At 41.0% G+C, this 16,280-nt stretch overlaps 1 protein-coding gene across 2 annotated transcripts in view; it reads left to right on the top strand.

Moving 5' to 3' along the window:
* KCNQ5 (potassium voltage-gated channel subfamily Q member 5) overlaps positions 1-16,280 on the top strand; it is a 303,149-nt gene that overhangs the window by 229,184 nt on the left and 57,685 nt on the right. The window lies entirely within an intron of this gene.

Here is a 16,280-nt window from a genome sequence, read left to right as displayed (position 1 = left end):
TGCAGGACGTCTGTGGAACTTCAGGATATCAACATCCTAACTTCTTTCTCAGCCTCCTTCCTCTCTCCAGCCTTTAATTTTATCTGCTGTATCTTAAATTAACTTAAAGATTGATTGGGGCAGGAAGCATATTTTCCCATGCTTCTATACAGCAGCTGGCACAACAGAGTCACACGCTTATAGTAGTTACACACACAGGTCTCAGTGTAACAGTGAATAACAATATTGCCACGTAGACGAGTGCAATCCTGGTCTAAACAAAGTTATGCGGTGTCCCGTGGCATAGCAGACCGGTGCACTGGTTAGAGCTAACGTGTAAAGCAAGCTTTTGCCTTCTGCCTCATTCCCTGGTAAATCCACCCCTTCTCCCACTGAGGAATTCCTGCAATGGAAAAGTGCACAAGTAGGTGGAAAGGCATCGCGGACTGTCTCCCCCTCAGAAGGAATCACCCCCCCATCTATGCCGTTGTGTGACACTGCGGCAGAGGAAGATGTATGGGGATGGGGACTTGTTTTGGTCAGGCAGCAGGGGAGGGGGGCAGGTGCCTCACCCAACCCCATCCGGCGCCAGGTCACACACCCACCCTGCGGTTCCCATGCCTGGCTGAAAGGAAAGAGGAAAGAAAATTCAGAAATCTTCCCAGCCTTTACCAGCCACCTGTCGAGGGATAGCTAGAAATTCAGACATTCACTTTCTCTGGCATCAACAAACACGGCTACTCTCCTTAAACAGACTTACCGTTACTACAAGATTTTGTGGTGCACCTGAAACTTTGCAGTAGTCAGGTTTTGTCAGCACACAGTCATAAGAAAACACCAGACTGTCAATTTATTAAAATTAACCTTCTTCAGCCATTTAGAACTTACTAGAAACATACAAATCCTTAAAGAATTTGAGCTTACCAGAAGCATTTGACGTCTCAGAGTGGTTTGCTGCTCTCCCAAATGCCATTGTGTGGGAACACTAGCAGTTTGTTTGATTCAGCTTTTGTCTCTCCTCCTTTTTCTGTCTCCATTCAACTGGCAAATTTTCTGCCAGTGACTAACTTCAGTCTGAGGTGTTAATTCCCAGCAAAAGTGAATGGAGGGGTTGTTCCTTGTCCAAAACTCTGCATGTTATCACAGGGCGACTGATGTAGATTTTCCCCCTTTTCTTTAAACAGCTCGTAGCTCCCCTCCTGCTCTTTGTGAAATAGTTCAGGCAGGTCTCCTGGCACAGGTCTCAGCGAGCGTTGGGTTTTACTTCACTTGATTGTGTTTTTTCTTCCTTTCTTTGGAGTTCATGTGCTCACCTTGTTGTGCATAGGTTCACGTAGGCTATCTGTGCCCTTAAAAGCATCTTCTCTGTTCCTCTTGCAGCTGCATCACTTGCTAGGAGAATTAATTAGTAGCCAACAGTCTTTTGCTTGTGGATGTCTTCCTAAGGTGGATCATTGGATGAAAAGGGAACTTTGTTCTGCAAAACACTGTACAGCCAGTAGTGCAGCTGCTGGAAACTAAATCAGTAGCTTGAATTTCTTGCCATTAATTATTCTGTGTCTCTCTTCTGCTGATGATTGAGTTTTGTCAACTTCTGGACTTTAGCATCCGTTAGCAGAGGAGTTTCAGATGTTCAGCATCTCTACAGATTTGATCTTTACAGGAAGAACCTTTAGCAAGTCATCTTGCAGCTCTTGCTACGTAAGGTAACTACTTGCCTGGCACCTCAACTTTGCAGTCACGGCAAAATGTGCCCTAGCAGCAAAGGCCGACAGGCTGTATTAGCTAGAGCACCATCAGTAGATGAAGACACGTGATTATCTCCCTTTACCTGGCACTCATCAGTCCATATCTAAGGTACTGCAGCCCATATGCCCCTTCCAACACCATATATGAAAGACGTCAATAAGCTGGAGTGAGTTCAGTGAAGGCCACCAAGATGACTGGGGCTGGAGCATTTGCCCTGCGAGGAGAGGCTGAGGGACCTGGGCTTGTTCAGCCCGGAGCAGGGATGGCTTCAGCTGGAACTCTGTGAACTCAGTGCTGAGGTCTCCTTAAAAGCACATGGCCATTTCCGGCCTATTACTTTTCATGTGTTTGTTTAATTATTTACTTACTCATCCATTCAGTTATTCTTTCTGCTTATTGTTACACTGGAACAATAATATTTTAGCAGACTTAGTCTGTTTACTATTAATTAAATTTGCTATGTGTCTTCAGCAGATCTGTTCTCTGATTATTTTTGTGATCAAACACAAATCACATATTGGAAAGGCCTAAGAGCTAGAAATAATAAATTTGAGGATTGCCTTAAGGGTCACATTCAGACAGCCCTTATTTTTTTCCATTAATAACCTAATAACCAGCAAAAAATTATTCAGGGCCAAAGCTCTGGGCTTACATTAGTGTGCCTACAATGTCACTACCCTGACAAATTAGTTCATCAAGCAACTCTGTGTGCTACCGGGTTAGTAACGATATCGATCAAATTATTTGACAGTTTTGTACCCTTGTTTATGTCTGTGAAAGTGGGAATAATAGTGTAGTATTAAGCCTTGGTTTTTATTTTGTTCTGTATTAGGAGTTACCTGCCATCCCTCATTTTCTCTGGTTGTGTATGAGCTCATGTACATACTGTAAAGGGCACACCAACATACCATCCCAGGTACTTAATGTAAAGAGGTACTTGCTTCTGCAAATCCTAAATTTATCCGGCGTATCAGTCTGAAGCTTGGCTGTTGGCACTGTAGAGCAATGTTGCTGCGTTTATGCTGTGCAGACGTGTAGAAATCAAGGCATCACATCTCCTAACTGCTGCCCCTGGGTGCCAGGGGCTACAATGCCCAAGGGAAAATCTGTGTCTTATCATGTCTTAGGGGAAGCCATGCTCCCCAAAGATCCCTGCTATAAAAGAGGATGTCTCCTAATCAGGAAGAAAGTAAGGCATCCCCTCCCTGTAAAGCCAGACAGGGAGCATATAGCATTTCTCCAGGGTAACTAGACTTCCCAGTGGTCCAGCTCGGCGAAAGATTTCATGTGTTTCAGTTAGTCCCTTAGCAGTTTCCCTACAGCTGCTTCTATTTTACCTCTAGTCAAGCTACAGCATGATGGAAATGTCACAGGTTCAAATTCTGATGAGGCTGCAGAATGAACAAATTCCCAACAGGAAGCTAAAGTCCATTATCTGTAATCAGGCTCTGAAACTTCATGGCTGGCAAACCTTGTTTCAGAGCATTAAGTGATAGCAGCGGCTGTTGCATATTAGTGGATCCATTTTTCATTAATTAGAGTGGTAATGAACCATCATATGGCACTTTTGTCAAACCTTTATAAACAAATACATATCTAGTGTGCTACAAGATCTGCTGAACTTTTAATTTGAATTAATTCAATATATTTATGTAATGATACATAGTGTGACTGTCACCTTGGTATTTAGACACATTATATAGTTTAAATACAGACAGATAGTAAATCTGCTGCTCCTGATAAACAATTTAAATAGCCCCTTTCCAGTATAATTTGAACTCTAAATAACCCAGCAATGGTCTGTAATTATAGTATATACTTGACCAAGGAGACACAACTCACATCACATCTCATTATAAATCCTGGCAACACCAAGTTCCAGGAGGAGCAAATTCCATGTGTGGGTCTCCTGCCACCCTGACTTGAACTCATCTCAGGAACATGCTGCCCACTTCACTCCAGAAAGTACTCTGATAGCAACAGTAGTAGTAGTATTAAGATTGGAAATTGAAAGTTCATCAGATAATTTCAGCGGCCATAATTATGTGCAATGAACAGAGGTGCTCTTTAGGCTAAATCAATTCCAAATTCTGTAGGTTTTTAAAACCAATATTTAGTGGCACATCTTTGTGTTTGACAATCCTGGCAGTGCAGTTTTTAGAAAAGTGTAGGAAAAATAATGTCTTCTCAATATCATCTATGGGCCCTATTCTTTCGCATTTACTTTTGCTGGGTACCTTGCTGAGAAAGGTACTGTTTGCTATGAGTAAAGGCATCAAGCTCTGGTCTTCTCTTCCTAGAAGTTGTGTGTCTGCTATTCAAAAGAAATCTGCTAGTTTGGTATGATGCAGTTCCTGTTGAAATTTCTTTCCTGTATGTTGTAAAGAGTTCAGCAGCCCAGCAGAAAAGGACCTGGGGGTGCTGGTGGACGGCCAGCTTAACATGAGCCAGCAGTGTGCCCACGTGGCCAAGAAGGCCAACAGCATCCTGGCCTGTATCAGGAACAGTGTGGCCAGCAGGACTAGGGAAGTGATCGTGCCTCTGTACTCGGCACTGGTGAGGCCCCACCTCGAGTGCTGTGTCCAGTTCTGGGCCCCTCTGCACAAGAGGGACATTGAAGTGCTGGAGCGTGTCCAGAGGAGAGCTACCAGGCTGGTGAGGGGGCTGGAGACCAGGTCATATGAGGAGAGGCTGAGGGAGCTGGGCATGTTTAGCTTGGAGAAGAGGAGGCTGAGGGGAGACCTCATTGCCCTCTACAACTACCTGAAAGGAGGTTGGAGAGAGGTGGGTGTTGGCCTCTTCTCCCAAGTCAATAATGACAGGACCAGAGGAAATGGTCTGAAGTTGCGGCAGGGGAGGTTTAGATTAGATATTAGGAATTACTTTACTGAAAGAGTGGTCAGGCACTGGAACAGCCTGCCCAGGGAGGTGGTTGAGTCACCATCCCTAGAGGTGTTTAAGAAACGTGTAGATGTGGCACTTCAGGGCATGCTCTAGTGGCAGAGATTGTAGGTTGTTTGGGGATTTTTTTGGTTTGTTTTTTTTTTGTGTGTGTGTGTATGGTCGGACTCGATGATCTCAAAGGTCCTTTCTAACCATGAAGATTCTATGATTCTATGATTTGTTGATTGGCATGCTTTTTGATCTTACACTAGTGTCACTACCATGTTATCTTGATTAGAGGAGTGCAGACCATGAATTGGGCAACCTGAGTGAGGTGTCTGACAAATTCCTTACTGCTGGGCAGCTGTGGGTAGTGTCACAGTTCATGAGGCTTGGAGTTCGAGGTTTGGATCTGAGGGCTGAGGTTTTTTGCATCCTCTGCATCTGCTGAGGTATCTGGTGATGAAGGAGGTCAGCAAGGCCAGCGTAAGATTTCTGATGAAATTATTTTCCATTGAAAAATAGAGATTAATGGAAATCAAAGTAATTCATGGAAACAAGCCAATTCCTTTTTCTTGAGGAAAGGCATTTTATATTCAATCTGGATCTTTATTTCTTTATCATGAAAATTAGAAGCACTCTCTCCCCCAGACATGCAGAATAGCCAATAATACTGTTTCTGGATAAAGTATGGTTAAATTCTTGCTTTGGGAGGAAAATCACGATCTCTCAGAGCCATTGAAACTATCCAAACATCAATAAATAATTTGCCCAGAGAGAGAAGCTGATTTACCCCGTCACCTGGTATTAATTGTAGTTATCTGCTACGTGAGAAACTTTGAGTTTGTTCATCCAAAGAATAATCAGTCATTGTTAAATAGACATGGATGAAATAGGTTAGAGCACTGGGATGTGAAGAATCAGAGAATCAAGACAGGTTTGTGATAGAAAGCCTGTTAAAAGCCAGAGACCTTTTACTAAAAAAGAATTTATTTGTGATATTAGAATTACTTTCTTAGAAGGCTATTGATGTTATTTTCCCAAGCATGAGGTAGTTATGTCCATTCTGAATAAGACTGATGTAACTGAGTACCTGCACTAATATGTTTAGTGACTGCTAATTCAGTTCACTTTTGTTAGGAAAGTCTCCTGAAGTTGAATGTCACAGTTAAATTATTTAGAAATAAGGAGGTGCTCTGTTCATGCGCTCTCAGAATCTGTAAGTGGTTTATGGAGTCTTTCAAATGATTGATGATCTCTCATATTTGAATGTCAGAAAGTACATATATGATATTTTTTAATATTATCAAATTCTGCATTATAAAATACTATATATTGTGAAATATTACAGATGTATACTCTAGAATTTCCAGTGCTGCTTATGAGCCACAAGGTTTGAGTGACTTGGAAATGTACAGTAAGAAGGAGGTAAACAACTGACAGACCAAGAAGCAGTCAGCATTTTCTGGTTTTAGACTTGGTACGTTCAATTTTGCTCACATTTTTTGGAGACTGCCTTTAAACTCATTGCTACCAGAGATGCCCTCTATATGAAAAGAGTTACAGAAATACCTTTCTTTTCACTACCTGTCTTTATTTGAGTTGAGATGGTCATATCCTGCCTTACTATGCTGAATTCCCATCATATCCATAGGCAAGATAGTTGCTCAAATTTCCATACATACATGTAAATTCTACAATCCAAAATTAAGTAATTGCTACTGTAAGCACCGGTGTGGAAATTAGAAGTAGACAGGATTGTGCCGCATTCACTTATCTGCCTACCTCAGCATCTGGAGTCTCAAAAGCAGTAAAATAGTTGGTTTGTTTTTCAAATTTTATCATTCCTAGCATCTAAAAAAAGTGATATTTTTAATGAAGTAAGTGACTAACATGTCAGAGCCTAATTGATATGCAAGGAAATACTCAGCTTTCTTGGCTTTTTTCTAGATGTTGCGCTGCAGATCAGCTGCTTCAGTGTGTGACATTCGTTGTAACTCCCACCTCAGATCATCGCCAGCTCTTTCCCATAGCTCCTCTGTGAGAGGAATTGCCGGATCGGTGGCTGTGCAGGTTTTGCTTTTGCAGCAGCAAATTATGCTCTCCAGGCAGAAATCTGAATTGTTTAGGAACATTTCCATATTGGTCCAAAATAGCATCCTATTAGACTAGGTGTTTGCTATTTTGGACTTCTGCGACTGCCTGTTATTCTATCCTTGGCATGCGTGCAGCCTCTCACGGGATGCGATACCCATAGCTTGTGGTACCACTTTATTTCCAAAGCCAGTTTCAGTGGGTCTTCTATTTTACTAAAAACATGCCTATACTTACTTAGGGGTGCTTTGGCAGCATGTTAACTTAAATGTCAATGTTAATGCTTCAGTGTGGAACATCAGACAACTGTCAGTTTGACTATGTGAGCCATGATTAACTACTCTTCCCAGTGTTAGTCAATCAAATCGCGCTTTCTCTCGTGGTGTCCCAGCCTTACACCTGTGAGCCCAAATGAAGGTATTTGAAGAGGTCTAAGCGGAGTTATTGGCTTGGCATATACTGCAGGAATCTGTCTAGAATGGTTTTGCAAGCAAATATGGGAAATGTAGTGAGAAAGAGTAGGATGGGATAGGATGGGATGGGATGGGATGGGATAGAATAGAATAGAATAGAATAGAATAGAATAGAATAGAATAGAATAGAATAGAATAATTTCAGTTGGAAGGTGCCTACAACGATCATCTAGTCCAACTGCCTGACCACGTTGGGGCTGACCAAGCTAATGCATGTTATTAAGGGCATTGTCCAAATGCCTCTTAAACACTGACAGGCTTGGGGCATTGCCTGCCTCTCTAGGAAGCCTGTTCCAGTGTTTGACCACCCTCTCAGTAAAGAAATGCTTCCTAATGCCAAGTCGCTAGGGTGATCAGGTAGATCAGGTAGATCGCCCTAGGTCTTGTATTGTGAGCAATTACCTCATTCACGTTTTTCTGTAATAATTACACTTTTACTAATCCTTGTGCACAGATCACTTCATTCCTTTTACATTCACCCTGTGGCCTATGACAGCAAGCAACATGCTGCTATCTTATATTTGATGTATGTCTTTCCATTTTTGGTGCTTTTAGTTTATAATTATTAGTCTTATGCCTGTTTAATTTTATAACTTTATTTCTGTCTTTGCTGAAGACTAGTTTATTTCTGTTCAGGTCATTCTGCATGCGAGAGATTTCTCCAGGAAAAGGGTCATAGGTGCAGTCAGTTAAAAACAGTGGTTTCATTTTGCTTGGCTGTATTGTCATTTAGAAAAATAGGCATTTTCAGTTGCTTTTGATAGTGTTGTTTTCTTCCAACGCGGTTTTCTGGTGTCTGCTCAGCTTTAATTTGTTAACTGGCAACGCTGACAGTTTAAAACACAAGCTTTGGCCAACTGTTATGTTCAGTATAGTCAAATTGATTGCCAGGTGTCTTCATCCAGCCTTGCAACAAGCTTATTAGTGATCACAAAGCTTGAAGAAATTCGGTTTCCACAGATGTTTCCATTCTTTTACATCCCTTCAGGGAACTGTGTGCTGCCACCAGCACTGCTAAAGTGACTGATGGGCAGAGTAGTCCAGTGGGAATTGCAGAAAATCTCTATTTTTATGATCGTGCCTCGAATGGTTACACTCCAACTGCTACTTTAGCAAAAGACTTGTGTACAAGAAGAGGAAGTACAGTTTTTTAATTCCTCCTTTTTACAGCTGCTGTGTTAAACACAGCAATTAGAAAGGATTTGACATTTGTGTAACAGAGTTATAGTATTTATATCTCCAGTTTAATACGGCTAAGTAGAAATATTTGCATATTTCTAGAAGGCAAGTTGGGCATGTTCTGCACATTTTAATTTCCTCCCTTCTCTTCCCGCCCCTAGCACTAAAGCACCAGGCTCACATAACCTTTAGTCTCCTCTTAAAGAAAAATAACATTTTTTTACCTTTAAACTTGTGCTGGTAACTCTCGACAGTGAGGATTTGACCTTTCCAATGACAGATGATATTGCTGTCAATAACAGATCTAAGGAAGATGTCCACCAGATCTATTTTACATCAACCAGTGTAAGCTCCAAAATGGTGTAAATGCTTATTTGGGTCTGGCCTAAGCTGTCCATGTCGCAGAAAGACGCAGCTTCAGCTGTTTGCTTCCACCCTCGTGCCACCCGGTCCTGGTGCCCCAACATGTGCATGTGACCATCTTGGGAGCAGCCAAGGCGAAGGCAGGGTCTTTTCGTCCCCAGGGCTCGCCTTTGCCAGCTCGACCTGCTCGTGAGACCACCAGGGTGGGGACTGCTTCATTTCAGATGAAACTACCAGGATGTAGAGCGGAGAGGTTGTCACACAGAGTGGCATGGTCTACTGTATTTAGGATCTCATTTTTGGGATTGCCTTCTCTTGGGTTTGTGGGAGGGCTACCATATTATGGTGTTTTCCCCTCTCGGACAAGCGCTGAACAGAGCTTCTATTTCTTTCTTCACATCTCCCACACCAGGAAGTCTCAAGGTTGGCTGCAATGTGCCCCACACTAGTGTTCTCCAAAACATATAAAGCTTCTTGTTGGCACAGTAGTCCCTCTTAGGCTACCCACACACAAATCGCAGGTGGGATAGCAGCTGAGGGTAAAAAGTAACTGGAAATCTCCGGTTCCATATCATCTGAGTAAACCCTGTATTTCCAGAAACAGAGGAGTCCCAGGAGGCATTCACACTGACTGCGCAGACATCCAAAACAGGTGTGTGGGTTAGGAATGCAAGTTCTGCTTTTAGGCAGCAGGGAGAGGTATATGCCTCCAGAGGATGGCTCAGAAAACTTAAGGTGGGAATTCATCGCTTTGAGTCAACACTGAAGGACCCATCTTCCTGCCTTCAAAACTTGCATTAGATAACTCAGCTAGAAACTGGTTACCTCCTGTTCCCCCCCACCCTGTGAATTTGAGAGCAGATTATTAATTCTGTCTCTTCCCTCCTCACCTACAAACAGACTTTTCCTCTCCCTCAGAGACATGCTCTTCTCTCCCCTGCTCTTTTCAGCACCTTTACTTCTCAGGTTTGGCCTGTCCACTTTCACCCTCACGTTTTTCTGTTCCCACGTTTTTTTTGGCCTTTCTACTCCCATACCACTGCCGTCGCCTTCACTTTATGCACAACCTGGGAATGTGTTAGACAGATGCTTCCAGACACCCTGCCCGCCTGGCCCTCCCTGATGTTTTAGAGCATGATTGAAAAGGCCATGAAAGTGCAGGCTCCTGCCTCTAGATTCCTACCTGTGTGGTTACAAGGACCCGGCACAGAGATAGCACTGCTTCTCCTGTTGGGCTGGATCACCTAGGAGCCCCATTTGGTGTCTTTCCACATGCTGACTAGTGCCAGATATCTCTTAAAAAGGTGTTAATACCTGTAGCCCAAATAGCCAATCACACAATATTTTTATTCGGACATTGGGTAATCAGTGACTGACTCACACAGGAATTTGGATCCCCTGAAAAATCTAATTCCAACAATTCAGGGAGAAGCATCCAATCTTGTCTTTAATTTTCCATGGTTATTCCTTTATATCCCGTGGCAATGAATTTTACAAGTTAATTGCATGCTGTATTACTTATTATCAGATTTAAATTGTCTTTTGATCTCACTTTTATAAGGAAGGGTAAATAGGAGGCATCCAACAGACCTTCTAGTCTTCCACTAGTTTGCATACCTCTATCTGCCATCTCATATTTGTCTTCTGACTAACCACTCCTAAATTATTCAACCCTTTCTCCATACACAAGTCTTGCCATGCCTGTAGTTATTTTGGTTTTTTCTTGCTGATGACTTTGTGGTTTTCTTACGGTCTGACCTAAAGAGCCTCTTTATTCATCAGATGTGTGTGTATGTGTCTGGCTGTGCATCCTGCTGCCTTTCCCTCCAGAAGTTTTCAGGTTTTTTTTCTCTCCACAACAACAGGCTTTTTCACTAAGGTCTACTATCATCCAGGAAAAAGCCTCAAACATAGTAAAGTGAGTAGCAAACCCTTTTTTCCCAGGGCTTGTAAGTTACCGGGCAGAAAATATGAAGATTTATGGGAAGGATCTGCATGTGTAACTGATGGTTTCTTTCTTTGGTTGGACACAAATTGGGATGGTGAACACTGGGTCAAAGATACGATTTTAAACGACGTTTCTGTCAGCCTGTCTTAAAGCCAAATAAACCCCCTACTGAATAAATAGTGCTTTATTCCTTCTGGCAGGTACATATTAATAATGTTAAAGATCAATTATTGGAAAAAGCTAATAAAGTATACATCCATGAAAGGCTTGCAATTGAACTTAATCTTAGCTTGCAGGAGGCCCTTAGATTTTTAAGATTTATTGAGCCAGCTGTTAATAATATAAAGATGTTTGCTGAGGACTTATTCAGTCCATAGAAAGAGTGTGTAGTCAGCAGGGCCGTGAACTTTAATTGCTAACAGTACAAAGACAGGTGAAATGTTCCCATTAATGTTGTTATTCTTATCAGGACTGAATCAAAAACTGTAACCATAACTACAATTTAAAATTTAGTATTTGTCGAGCTATTGTGATTCTCAGCCCACGGAGAAATATTTTGACTATCTACAACAAAAGGTAAAATTACATTATTTTGATCTATTTGTCATTATGGCCTGAAAGTGTGCTACTTTCACACAGGAACAATGCACTTTTAATACACTGGCATAGTAATAACATCGGTTGATCCGGTGTTGGGGATGAAATTAGGATCTAATTATAAACCTTGATTAAAAAATGACAAAACAAAAATCTGACCCATCTTCCTCATTCAGGAGTTTCATAAGGGAATATTTAGTTTTCACATCTAAAAAATGTCCGATATTGACCTTTCGAAAATATTCCATGTTTTCCTTTTTCAAAAATTGTTTGACCTACTGGGTCCAAATTTGTTGTATTTGATTAGCCTTACTAACAAGTGTCTTTGACTTGTTTCCAGTTTTGTTTCATTGTGTTTGGGGGCGACATACGATTGCGTTGTATGGTAAAGAGCTTTACTCAAGGTGTAGCGAAGGCATACTGAAGTGCCAGTGAAGAAAGGGATTTCCTGGTGCTTCTTGGAGTATTCATAGATAGACAAAACATGGGATAGTTCTCCTCCTCAACGTATAAAGTGTGTGTGTGTGTGTGCGCGCGTGCGCGCTGGGGGTCGGTGGCAGGGATTTACACGCTTACTCACCCTGTTTGATGTGCCAGGGAGGAGCAAGCTGAGCTGCCACCATATCGCGTTTCATCAGTTACTCGGCCAAGTGGACTCGGCCAGCCTCAGCCAAGTGGATGCTCTCACCCTGGCTCAGGTAGACATCAGGCTGGGACCCGTGCTGGGGTGCGGTGACACCTCTAGGTGCCAGGGTGAGGTCCCATGTCTTGCGCCTGCAATGGGGTTCGATGTAGCCTGCCCACGCATGGATGGACTCGCCAGTGACGTGCCATGGGGTACAGCCCCATTTGCACACAGCTGTTCTACAAAACTGACCTCGTCCCCAGCACCGGCCTCCAGGGGCTCCCAGCAAACCTGGAGTTTCATCATCAGGACATGATGCTCCTGATGAGGTAATCCTCACAGTGTTTGCAGTTATAAAACCCTGTAATTCACCCCCTAAAGCACGCTCGCAGTTTAATGCAGACTTTATTTTCCACGGCACTGAAAACACATGAAACATAACCTATTTTACATTATATTGTGTCGTGGTTTAACACCAACTGGCAACTAAGCACCACACAGTGGTGGTTTTATAGCATAAATACATATGTATTTTATATTATGTGTTAATTCATTATTACATATTATATCAGGTTTATATACCATGTAAATAATAGTATGTGTTATTTTATATGCACGTTTTAAATTTGTACTTATTTTATCTTAAATAATTTTAATTCTTAGCATTTTCTCTTTGCCAGGAAAGTTAGCTTTACATGTTGGTGAGTTGCTTTTCTAAATAGACCCACTTTGGCTATGTAAAAATAATATGTGTCCTAGAAAGAAGATGTCTGTATTTCCAGGAGCTCACTTTCATTTCACATTGAAATATTTTGCTTACTCAGATGATTCCGCTACATTGCAAATGAAAACTATAGACAGAAGAATTCAAGATCATTCATCTCTTTTGACTCTTCACTGAGTATTGCTTAGCTGATGAGTAAGAAAAATTCAAGTTTCTATGCACAGATCAGTTTTAGAGGACTACTTGCAATTGATGTCAGTGCCTAATGTAGCCGTTTTCCATTATTAGAAGAAAAAAAAAAATAGTAGAGTAGAAATAGTAACCTCTGATTTTTTTTTAATTCTGCTTCAGTGCCTAGACAGTCTTACATATTTTTTAATAACTTTCTCTTCTATGTGCCACTGCCATACATCCCTATCTTCCTGTTTTTCAATAGCAATAAAAGTCAATTTTCACACTCATCTGTGTTTATCTCTGCAAATTATCTTGATACGCAAAACTACTTCACTTTCCTACTTCTAAAAATACCAAGTTGTTTTGCGTCTTGAAAAAAGATTACAAAAGGAATCGAAATCACCAGCTCGTTTTGCCTGTAATGACAATTACGATGGTTTCCATCCGGAGAGCGTTATATATTTGAAAGCGCAAAGACCTTTTGGCTGGAGTGACAACAACATCTGCAAAAATCAAACAGCGTCATCCATCCCAAGAATTTCCTGAAGATATCCTGCCAATTACTTTTACTAGTAGGTGACGATTAATCATAACCTGTCTGGCATCTGAGCAGAGAGATCTGATCCCTGACCAGAAAGAAAAGCTATACTCAGGCATAGCTGAAAGCAAATTTTGCCAGGACTCAAGATCCTGAGCACCGTTATTTTAAGTATATGCACAACTCAGATTAGTTCATGCTGCTTGGGGTTTTTGTTGTTAATGTTGTTGTTTAGGCTTATTGTTATTGTTCAGGCCTTGTTGCTGTAAATCTACTCAGCTTTTTGTGGGAGGTGCAGAACTCAGCTTCCTGCCTCTCCCAGATTACGCTCGAGATGTTCAGGTGATATAATTCAATGGATGACATTAAACTGCCTTTTTATAGGCAGAGAATAATGCTTGAGCGTATCCTATTTCAGGGGGTGAATTCAGGTGACCTCAAAAGACCGTATCTCTCCAGAGTAGTCTCTAAAAATCCAGTTTGTAGATTCTGACAATCTTGAACATGCTGAATTGAATTGTACTTCATCAATAAATGATTCTGCGTCTTCCAATGAGAAAATTTACAAAGTGCCCATTGTCTTTCTAAGTATGGTAACATTGATCATATTCAAAGATTTAATTACAGGTTTAATCCTTTTTAAAAAGTTAAGTTAATATTCTGGACATTTTAAAGAGAAAAATATTTAAAATTCTTGGTGTCTGGGGTAAATACTTACGCAAGGTCACTGGAAGTTCAGCCCATATTAGACCAAATTTTGCTGCCATAACTATGTAAAATATCTCACTGATTTCATAGCAAGGGGACTATTCGCAGAGCAAAGGAACTGACACCTGGTAAAAACATTACAATTTGCCTCTTTTCAAATTAACTGTTGCAGCATGCTCTAATCATGAGTTTTATTATTTGCCCTCTTGAACCGGTAGAGGGAAGTGGTTAATCCCTTGTTTGAAGCTAAAAGCATTTTTTGCAGCCAGTTATGATGAAATGACCTTTTCCATTCTATGACCTTTCTCAATGAGTGCTGAAGGAATAATGATACAATTATTTCCCTCTCTGAATACCCCTCTATTAGGGTGTTCATAAGCCTTAAACTCTATGAATGCCTTTTTCTTTTCTTTTTTTTTTTTTTTTTTAGCTAACCCACAGGAACATAAAATACACCAATGCCAAATACGTTACTGAACTGTGCAAAAAGGCTACTGTTCCTATAGATGAGTTTGTATAAACAAACCTTTTCTTTCAGGAATCTGAAAAAAAGCAACCTTATTTTCACATCCTGATGTCCTGATGCATGGCTTAAGTCAGGTGTTGGTCATCAGGCTATACCTTAAACTGCTTTAGACTGCCAATTTATATCAGTTTAGGATAGACCCCATTGAATATATTTTTGTTATCATGTTTCTATAGTGTGACGTGCTCAAATACAGTGCTCCAGAATCTGTGTTGTGTTAACTTTGTGCTGTAGTGTCTGACTAAAATTCAAAGTATCTTTCTACATTGATGATACCCTCCGGCCCCGGCCACCTAACTGTGGAGATTATTGTAGACAAATTGAAGGGAGTTCTGAGAATTTCAATAAGCACAATGAAGCTACTGGGAGGACTGATATATGAAGAGATATTATCAAAACTAAAATGCTGGTCATTCCCTCCTTTCCACCACTCGCCTCCTCGCGACTCAGAATAGAAAGTTGTTAATTATTTCTATGTAGTAGTTGTAAATCGGAATTAAAACTTATTTAAACTATTTAGCAAGTGAGAATAATTGCTCACTGTGCTGCAATACTCATGCATAACCTGCGCCATGGTAAGCAGACGGAGCCGATGTCAAAGCACCCTTGGTGCTCTTTGTCTCTTATGGAGCCCAGTGGCTCTATAACGGCTCAGAAGCGGAGTCCTGTTTTTTTCAGGAGCAACTTTGAAATTTAGGATAATGAACTGTCCTGAGAACTATTCATAAGAAATGACCACTACAAGCCATATCTTTTCTTTGGGTCATAGATAATTACTCTAGCCCAAAATTAGACCTTAGAAGGACAGCCTAAGGGTGGCCTAAATTAGGTCATACTCTTGCCAGTTAATTTCCTTTGTGAGCTAATACAGCTGCAGGCTAGATAAACCACATTCTTGAGATTTTCTGCTTATTCCTGCAGTTTTGGGGGCAGACGTGTCCTACTCTTGCCCTAGCTCGTTGCCTCTCTGTACTGTTCGGTAGCCAGAGCAGACGCAGTAATTGACAACCATTGCCATTTCGTACGTATTCTTAACAAGGATGTGTAAACTGGGAGCATTTTCTATTAATTAATAGCAAACACTATTTTGATGATACAGCGATGATCCTAAAATGATTACATATTGTTCCTTTTCTATTCAGATACAATCAGAGAAAAAATATCACAAGATTCATTTAACCTGTATTGGCTCAAAGTGTCATTTTTATTTAGATGGAAAGGACGTTCCAACACATCAGCATTAAATGCAGGCAACAGGAAAAGCTCTCTTTAACATCTTCTTCTACACTAAGACTTTGAAGAACTGGAAAGAGAGAAAGATAACTCAGGTTTGTGTATTAGTTTGAGCACGTACGTGAGCTTTGAGCAGGTGATGGACTGTCATTAATTACATTTCTTAATATCATCTTGACATTCTTTGAAATTTTAAAGATTGTCCTGATGGCATATCAAGACTTTGGGACATTTTGCAATATCCAAGTAAAGCTTCTGTGTTCATCCTTTTACCTGTATAACTGGGCCCATTAGCATGATAACTTCTAATACTGTAAAATCTCACAGCATCCGAAAAGTTCATAGTAGGAAATTTGCATTGAAAAAGTAATTAGGAGTAAAACAATCCATTATGATGATTTTTGATTCCTGCTTTTCTATCATTATGAGTCTCTCAGTCACGGAGTTGCCATTAGAAGTGCTTATAGCTTAGAAATGCTAACGGCAC

Source organism: Rissa tridactyla, chromosome 3, assembly GCF_028500815.1.
Source record: "Rissa tridactyla isolate bRisTri1 chromosome 3, bRisTri1.patW.cur.20221130, whole genome shotgun sequence".
Lineage (NCBI taxonomy): Eukaryota > Metazoa > Chordata > Aves > Charadriiformes > Laridae > Rissa > Rissa tridactyla.
This window is presented reverse-complemented; position numbering and strand designations above follow the sequence as displayed.